The sequence below is a fragment of the Perca fluviatilis genome, chromosome 7 (genome assembly GCF_010015445.1).
Source record: "Perca fluviatilis chromosome 7, GENO_Pfluv_1.0, whole genome shotgun sequence".
Classification (NCBI taxonomy): Eukaryota; Metazoa; Chordata; class Actinopteri; order Perciformes; family Percidae; genus Perca; species Perca fluviatilis.
In genome coordinates this window covers 3901351-3909275 of record NC_053118.1, presented here as the reverse complement: position 1 = coordinate 3909275, position 7925 = coordinate 3901351, and the positions used below count along the sequence as shown (strand labels likewise).

Here is a 7925-nt window from a genome sequence, read left to right as displayed (position 1 = left end):
GGATTACACACAAGAGCGGAGACTGCTGGGCCGAGAGAAACACGCCCACATGGTCGCTCAGTGCAGGGCTTCCCAAACAATTTCTTGTCACAGACCTTCCAAACAGACGCGCACTAGTGACAACGGATCGCCACAAGATACAGACACGAGAGTTTTTGTTGGTGGTGGTTCAGCAGCCAATTGCTGAACTTAGCCTATATACACTGTCCATAGAGAATAATAGGGAACTTTATTTTGGATGACAATGACTTAACTTGTGACATCAATTAGTGAATCAAACTGAAATGAAATAAACTATTGTCAATGTGGATCCTTTCTCAAAGACTTAGACTATAAGCACATAGAGCTACTTCCGTTACTACCAAGTTTATAAAGTTGACCAAAGTATATTTAGGGCCACACAATTTTCAGAGAAACTAAAACAGAGTTATAGTGCTCCTTATCACAAAGTCTGTGAGTCTGTAAACTTCCAAGGACACGTCAGATTAGATTAGATTTTACGCACAGATATACTGAAAACACTGTGTGCACAAGGTGATCATAAAGCAGCGGTATTTAAAGACATGCGTTTTGTAACTGGGTTTGACACGTTATGTAGAGATGTTCGTAAATTCTATGGAATGAATATATAACAAGCCAAATGGAATTTCAGTATTTGCTTTAGTGTTGAGCGGATGGCATTTAAAGAGCAGAGAATCGACTTCTCAGAAACAGAACCACGGTTCGATAAGTTGCGGGTAGATGTCTCGTGCATTAAAATGTAACCTAAAGGTGTGATCACAGTAAACCCAGTTTAGCTCCGATGTGGAGTCATTCCAATGCATAAACATGTTTTAAATAACATCAGTGACCTCTAGTGGACATTGCCATTTATTACAACCCGATGTCTCCCATAAACAAAGAAACGAGGACAAACGCTGCATTCACGTTCTCTGGGGAAATCTGATCGTAGGAAACCGTTTCAATTGTGCAGTATTAGGCCAGTGCTCTATCGTTCAACTGGTTTTAACCTCGTCCATTAGTCATGATCAGCTTTCACGCGCGGACTTACGCGTCTGATTTTTTTTTCATAGCAAAGGGAACATGATGTAATGATGTCGATGTAAAAACATAAAATGTAACAATGAGTTGAGGGGTTGCCATCTCAAATGGTAAAGAATAAGTCGTTTATTTCATTTAATCCGAAGTGAACATATCATTCCCAACCCTTCTACACAGGGCTTTCTTTGTGACCAGCATTTACGTTTCAGGAGGTGACACCAGGGCTCACTGCAGAACGTAGCCAATGAAAAGAAAAATCAAGTAGGAAAATGTTTTCTCAATGTTACCTAAATGCATCACCAGGGCTGTGTCTGGATCATAGACTAACAGTCTATGGTCTGGATAACCAGAAAGATGCACGTGCCACCAACAGATGGAAGATTTGTAATGTATTTGCAGGCTAAATTTGTAATTTCCAAACCGTGCCATACTGTGTTTAGATAAATATTCTAAAGGTTTTCTGACTCTTTAAAGTAAACTCCGCCATATCAAATAATAGTGTAACACGCAGTCATTGCCATAGCCTATTACAGTCCTTTGCTCTTTTTAACCGAAAAAGAAATGAAACAAGGCACAATAATGCAAGATCACGGAGCAAATGTAATTTCAACAGTTTGAAGTTATTTTGCATCAAGAATAATCAATGCTAGGCATAAGTTTTAGATAGGCGTGGAGGGCTGTGCCACTTGCTTTAGGCCATACAAAAACAAACAAGGCGTTGTGAGTTGCAGTGATCAGGTCATAGTGATGGGGATCTTCATGGCAATCCATTTAGCTGTGTTAACCGGCAGCCTCCCACTGTCTGACATTATCGGGTTCCAGCAGAGGGCCTCTGTGATAAGAAGACACACTGCTGCTCATATGTCACATGCTAACAATTGCCAGTGTCCAGTGCTTCTTTAGAACCCAATCTGACACACTTGATGAACGCGCAAACGAAGACACATTAACATTAACGTACGGCCTACTGGTTATTTCAGAGATACATGTATGACATTATTGGATTCCTACTATGGGCTAGAGCTAGAGTGACTGTTAATAGGGCACTACAATTCCCCTGTTTTGATTACATGACGCAGTTGCTCAGGCAAACATGATGTTTCTATATTACAAAATATGTAAGTGCTGCAGTCACCGTGATACATTGGCATAGCGCAGGCGAATATAAATGATATATGCATTGGCACAGGAACAGCACCCACCTCCCTGATTTCAGCACCATGGAGAGCAAACACGCTCTCACACTGAGAGGAAGTCAACAAACACACACACACACGCACGCACGCACGCACACACACACACACACACACACACACACGTACACACACACGCACGCACACACAAACGCACGCAGGCACTCACAGACACACACACACGCACATATACACATGCACATCACTGTACCTGCATTGTGTGTTGAACAGCCTGTATGTCATGCTGTGCATTTTAGCGTGACTTAGTCAACAAAATAACCTTCAAGGAAATATTATATCCCACAAATCCATGCAAGAACTGAAAACATAGTATTGATTTTGTCGATTTTCACATATTCATATATTAGAATGTGCATTTATGAATAATGTATTGTGGCGTATGTCATGTGGTAAAATGAGACAACACCTATTAGATTGAAAAAAACTATAGGGACAACGTAGCCTACATTTAGATTTACATCATATGTTGACAGACATGCCATGTGCCCGATTTTCATGTAAACATGTCACATATAACCTACGTGTGCCTGTCTGCATCGTATGGCTCCATATGATAGAGGGGAGTGCGTGGTTAAGTAACGCCTCATGTGTTATGTAACACACTATGGGATGGTCGTCATATTGCGCGTGCACTGTCAGTGGTTTCGCTTCTTGTCCAATCGTGTGTGTCCTCAGTGTGCACACAGCTCTCCTCCAGCCGACATCCGAGCAGCAGAGAGGCAGAGAGACAGAGAGACAGAGAGACAGGCACCCCCGGAGCACCAGCATCCTTCTGAGAGCAACCACCATCACACATCCAGGCAAGCATTTCATTTATTCTCCTTTCACCAAAAAAGTACTTCAAACCAATCCATTATTACCATTAGGTTAAAAAGAAAAACGAAATGAAATGAAACTATACACAGGGTGGGAACAGTTTGGCTGAGGAGGAGCTGTTTATAAGTTCAAGATCGAGTCTTTTGTCGAGTCATCCAAATGTTCGCACACATTATGAATGTTGTATGTGGTTCTGGGTTAAATGTGGACCCATCAGGTCTGAAGTTGAATGTTTACATCACCATTGCTTAGCCTATGTCGTACTTCGCGTGCCTTTAGTCTTGAGGCATCTCCCGGGGGTAAAACCTGCCCAGGCAGCAAGTGTGGAAGCGCCAGATGAAGCAAAACAAAATCCCCATCGCTGGATACAACATCATAGAATAAAAACACAAGCCATTTTCAGGCAGAGTGGGAGAAGATGCTGTCGTTGTCAGTGGATATCAGGACATGAAAATCTCCTTAGAAACAATGAAAATGGCTCTGAAGTGATGTGAAAAACAAAGGCAGGCATGTAAACATGGAAACACATGGGAGGGTCTTTTCAGTGGTAAGAGCAGTGGTTTTATTTGATGGCTGATATAGTCTTTAAAAAATGTTACATTATTATTATTATTGTGATAATTTCATGTATTTTGTGAAGGTTTTAGCACCATTAATTGTCTATGTGGAAGAAAATGATGCATAAAAAAGATGCTGTAGGGTTCATCATAGCAGTCAGCCGTGTTTTTATGTATGATACAAGCTTGATAAACATCTTCTGGACTATCAAAACATTTTTTTTTTATCAGTGTTGGTATTGGTTTCAATATGCTTTATGCTCCCTGGAATGATGAAGTGATTACTCAGCCATGCCATCATGCAATGATGATGCAGTCTGTTTAAGGGTTGATGAGCTCAGAACAAGTGTTGCCAACGATGTGCTGCTAAAAAAAAGAGTGAAATCTTTTCATTTTCAAAATACCAATTAAAATCGATTTTTGTTTGAGTGATAGATTCAAAAAATAATTTTAACACATGCATTTTCATCATGAATGTATAAGAAAAAAAGTACTTTAAACGTACTTTATGCGGGTCATTTGCGTATTAAAAAATATTTGAGAGTTGCTTCTTGCTTGTACAGTTTACAGCATAAGTTCTCCACGAAACTCTTTTATATCCTAGCAAAATTGGTATTGCAACTGAATTTTCTCTAACCTACTGTATATGATATTGAATTGGAAATGTGATCGAATCGGGACCTTGTGAATCGGAAGCAAATCGATTTCAGGAGCTCACTGCTGATACCCAGCCCTAATTACTGTGTTAGAACATAGATGCTCAGTTAAGCTCACACCTTTTAAAACTGTACAACAGTATGTCGCCTAGGAGTTTATCAGTGTGTTTTAAATGTCGTCATCACTGGGAAAAAGCCTCCTTAAAAACCACGTCAATACAACAAAATGGGCTGAGAGCATCATGGGGTTAATGTTAAATTGGAATAAAGAGCTTTAATCCATGTGCATGATCAACATTAGAAAGCACATAGACTGGGATGGATTAAGGGAATCTACTATTCACGCCCACTCCATGCTGTTTTAAAAGTAGACCATCTGGATCAGGGAAATAGCTTCAGTTGAGGCTTAAAGACTTGTTTACCAGTCATATATGTGTTATCTCAGCATCCGACTGACAGCTTTTACCCAAGTCTTCCTTTCCCGGTATTTCTACTTCCTAAATCAGGGCACTCCTGTGTTTGGTTGAGTTGTTGGAGTGACTGTGTATTGCTTATGCAGGTAGTGTGCAGCAGTTTGTCATGGTTAAGAGAGTTGAAAATCCTGTGTTTGCAACTTAGATAATGCTTGGCCTGTCGCTCAGTGGCTAGCCAATCAACATTGTCTGGAGTCAAGCAAGAGACCTGAAGGCATAATGCTTCTTTACAGGGGCTAGTTCAGGATCAACACAATGGAAACCACAGTTAAGATTAAAAAAATAAAAATAAAAATAAAAATCTAATTATGATAACCTGTTAACTAACTTCAGGTAGCAGAGCTAGGGTTGGGTATCGTTTGGATTTTTACGATTCCGATGCCGAACCGGTACTTTTAAAACGATTCTGATTCCTAAACTGATTCTTGAAAAACTGAAAAGTGAATGGTTAATATGCTTTTACGTCTGTTTTGGTGAGCCCAGAGGGGAAATATGGCATTTTAAAAGTAGCCTACATTTACTTTAGCTAGCTAACGGTAGACTACAGAGAAAGGATGATGGAACTGAAAATGAGGAACCGAAATTTGCGTTCTAATTCGATCCGATTCCTACCGGTTGCGTAGGAACCAGTTCCATAGTGGAACCGGGTTTCGGTACCCAACCCTAAGCAGAGCATGCATGAGCAGGCGTTTTTTTTTTTTTTTTTTTTTTTTGGTCAAACAACCTAAATGGGGTTCGGGGTAAAAGCGGAAAAAAAAGGGGGGAAAAACACCTTAAAATACCCCCCCCCCCCCAAAAAAATAATAGGAGATGATTCCTTTTTAAATGATTTTGATCCAGGACGCTACAGCTGATCTTTATTTTTCATGTTCTAATGTCACCACCTTCCTGCACTTCCTTCATATGGCTGCTTGTAGTTGCATGAAAGTATAAAAGTCACTTCCTAAGATAGTAAAATGCCGCTCTCTCCTCTCAACGACATCCTGTTTGTTGAATTATTTCTCCCACTATTTATTCGCTTCGGATCTTATTATTTTTCAAGCACTTTACTAGTGTACATAGTCATCCCAGGCTAGTGTTAATTTCGTCAGACGAGACGAGACTAAATATGTTCGTCAACGACCTTTTTTTCCATGACTAAGACGAGACGATGACGAGACTGCGCCAATGTCCAAAAACGCTGACTAAAACTAAATTAACATTCATTATTGTTGAAGAAAAAAGATGAAACTAAAATGTTTTGCATAAAATAAAAACCAAGATAAAATCTCTCTTCATTTTTGTCTACAATCGTCTCTACTTTTTCATCATGAGATAGAATATTCAGCTGTTACCGAGACCCGGTGCTACGGCACCGACAGGTGCCCTAACGACCGTTATCTACCGGACCGAATAGCCTGCGCTGCTCTCTGATGCTCCTAAACGGACGTTAGAGTCAACCGAAACATCGCTGCATGGGGCGCTAGTTAACACTACACTTGGCAGCAGGTAACGTTAGCCCACCGTTAGCTAGCAGTTGGATTTAACACAGTTAAAATGCTGACAGCTAAACGGTGTAAAGGTTTGTCTCTATTTCACTGTGGAGGATTCCAACACGAGACGTACGACAGTCTGCAGCTGCCGTTGTCTGAAAAACAACACATGTTGCGTTCACTTGAAATACGCCTCGCCAGTTTCGTGCTGCATTTATTTTATTGTAAAATATCCTTTCCCCATGCAGTGGTTGTTTTTGTCGTTTACTAGTGAAAAAAGGAAGAGGCTCAATATTTATATAACTTTATAGCATATATTTATTTTTATAACTATTTGACTTAAATGGTTATCAGAAATAATTTATTTAAAAAAAAGACTAAAATGTTTTGACTAAAACTTGACTAAAATGGCGAGACTTTTAGTCGACTAAACTTGACTAAGATACCTTGAGTTCTCTTTTGACTAAAACTAGACTAAAATGACGAGACTTTTAGTCGACTAAAACTTGACTAACAAAACATTTTGGCACAAGACTAAGACTAAGACTAAATTAAAAATAGGTGACAAAATTAACAATATCCCAGGCTCATTGGAAGATTTAATTTAACGCCCATCATCATGGCTAAATACCCATGATGCCTTCATCATTAGTTCATTTTCTCTGATAAATGGATTTATTGCACTCCTCGGAAGAAAAATCTGTTTTGAAAAAGCGACATATTCCAAATTATTCCAAATGAAACCATAATCTTAGGCAACAAACAGCTGAAATACAAGTCTGTAGTACTTGGATAACTATATAGCATAGAAGTTAAGCTGACACCCGCTGGCTCAAGGACACAATGTTTATTCAGTCTGAGAAAAACACTGTGCAGCTGAATGGTGAACACCCACACACCACCTCGGCACACTCCAGATATTTTCTCAGTGAAGAACAGCGTCTCAGGATGAGCAACAGAAACCTACACTGTGTACGGTGCAGATTTACACATAATTGGTCCCATCTAGCCTGAGTCCTTCATGCAGCGTTTTTTCCCTTGGTTGCTAAGACTGTTGCTAGGGCAAGGCTCTGCTTGCTCTGCCCTGCTTTGCTGCCTATAATCTGATTCTGCTGTGCCAGTGTGCCAGGCAGCTGTACAATGCTCCAGCATGATGATACTATGGATGCCTGAAAATAAAAGTGAAACTGTAGGCAAGATGACGCAGGCCACCCAGAACGCAAATCTATTTTTGAGTCTGATAAAACAAGGTTTGAGCTTGATTCCCACGAGTCTCTGCTCTATTTTTGCAATCCTCTTTGGGCCTCAGTATGGAAAGAAAGAGGATTCTGGGCTGCTCATAAAGGGAACATGGCTTATATTGGGTCAAGTGGTGATATCATGCTGTTATTGATGGGGAATTGTTTGGGAAGTTAGATGATCACAGCAAAATGTAAAACAATGTACCATCTGGACGGAGCGAGGGAAGACAGGCTTGGGTTCACTGATGTGACAGCAGCACACAGGTCTTACATCATTCCAAATGCAAAAAAGGAAAGAACGTGTGCACTTATGCAACTGACCCCTAAGGCAACGATGCTGAGAGGAAATCAACAGGCGAGAGGAAGTTAAGTGATTGTATGAAGTTTATTCAAGCATGAGAGAAATTCTGCATTATTTAGCTTCAAATCATCAATAAGAAATAGTTTCTACCTTG

At 40.1% G+C, this 7925-nt stretch overlaps 1 protein-coding gene across 2 annotated transcripts in view; it reads left to right on the top strand.

Annotated features, from left to right (window-relative positions):
• The first annotated feature begins 2905 nt into the window (after positions 1-2905).
• Positions 2906-7925, top strand: part of sybu (syntabulin (syntaxin-interacting)) — a 31944-nt gene continuing 26924 nt past the window's right edge. For both annotated transcript variants that reach the window (XM_039804809.1, XM_039804807.1), the window contains exon 1: positions 2906-3055. The gene's annotated coding sequence lies outside the window, so the exon portion shown is untranslated. The remainder of the gene's footprint in view (positions 3056-7925) is intronic.